General features: G+C 38.9%; 1 non-coding gene across 1 annotated transcript; it reads left to right on the top strand.

The window, feature by feature from the left end:
• The first annotated feature begins 1129 nt into the window (after positions 1–1129).
• Positions 1130–1236, top strand: LOC120098046 (U6 spliceosomal RNA). Its single transcript, XR_005495976.1, has one exon. It is a non-coding gene; the product is annotated as a U6 spliceosomal RNA (small nuclear RNA).
• The last annotated feature ends 331 nt before the right edge of the window (positions 1237–1567 follow it).

The following is a 1567-nucleotide window of genomic DNA, read 5'->3' as shown; positions in this document are numbered from 1 at the left end:
GGATATCACATTGCAGTGAGTGTACAAACATCTTCCAGTATAAAAGCTAGTCTAGGTAGACCAATTAAGGAAAAGGAATCCAAAGACAAGCAATTGGTCTAGAGACATGTCCTGCTTTTGGATTTAAGACTCCTCAATTAAGGTCCAGCTGCACAAACGTTAAATAAATCTAGGCAGACGGCCTAAGTATGTCCAATGTATGTTCCCCGGTTGACAGTTCAGTCTCTATGAGGCCCTATGGGCACAGGTTAGTACATTCTGTAGTTTTTCTTGTGTTGTGATGGAACACTTTAACAAATGGAAGTGAGTTTGGGATCTATAATTAAGATTACATTGTTCCCACAAGATCATTTCTAATAATTATATCTTCCATACATACTTTGTTAGATATGAGCTATTATTCAGTTTTGGTTTTTAAGATACTTTATTTTATACTATGTACCACTTATATTTGCATACAAAAATCTCAAACCTACATCTGCATAAGTCATGTTATTTGTTCTCCTCCAAGGGTTTTTCAAAATCCCCAACTTATTTTGCTCAACTGTAGTCAGAATTTTGGAATTTTGGTCTATTTAAAAGCAAAAAAGGCTTCCAGTCTCCACCTGCACCAAAAACTAAGGCTGTCCCACAGCTCTCTATACACAAATCCTGCCCAGAGAGAGCTGGTCTCACAGATACTCTTACTCATAAGGCCCCATGTGGGACCACAACTTTTCCTCCAATAACTGTTGAGAGAGGGACCTGCCAGAACACAGGGCACGGGAACTGCAGATAAGCCTGGGAGAAGATACTTCTGTTCTTCAGCTGTCCCAAAGCCCTCTGTGCCCAAATCCAGCCTGTGAAAGCTAGTCTCTAAGGAATGCTCTCACTCCTAAGACTACAGGCTCACAGGCACATAAGAGGGTCAAACTCCAGTCAGAGACAGCAAGAGTAACTGACACCAAAGATAACCAGATGGCAAGAGGCAAGTACAAGAACCTAAGCAACAGAAATCAAGCTATGTGACATCATCAGAACACAATTCTCTCACCACAGCAAATACTAGATATCCCAAGACACCTGAAAAGCAAGATTTGTATTTAAAATCAGATCTCCTGATGAGGATAGAGGAAGAAGAACATAAATAGCGCTCACTTGAGCAGCACATGTACTAAAATAGGAACAATACAGAGAAGATTAGCATATCTGCTGCTCAAGGAAGACACACAAATTTGTAAAGCGTTCCATATTTTTACAGAATATGTTTGCATAAATCTAGCCTAAAAGAATAATAGGTAGAAAACTCCAACACAAGGAGGAAAACTACCCCATACAAAAAGCAGGAAAGTAATCTTCTTGCAACAAGCACAAAAGAAGAGAGACACACAAACATAATTCTATCTCTCACAACAAAAATAACAGGAAACAACAATCACTATTCCTTAATATCTCTTAAAATCAATGGATTCAATTACCCAATAAAAAGACATAGACTAACAGACTAGATATGGAAAGAGGACACCACATTTTGCTGCATATAGGAAACACACCTCAGTCACAAAGACAGACACTACCTCAGAGTAAA

This window comes from Rattus norvegicus, chromosome 17, assembly GCF_036323735.1.
Source record: "Rattus norvegicus strain BN/NHsdMcwi chromosome 17, GRCr8, whole genome shotgun sequence".
In the NCBI taxonomy this organism is placed as follows: domain Eukaryota; kingdom Metazoa; phylum Chordata; class Mammalia; order Rodentia; family Muridae; genus Rattus; species Rattus norvegicus.
This window is presented reverse-complemented; position numbering and strand designations above follow the sequence as displayed.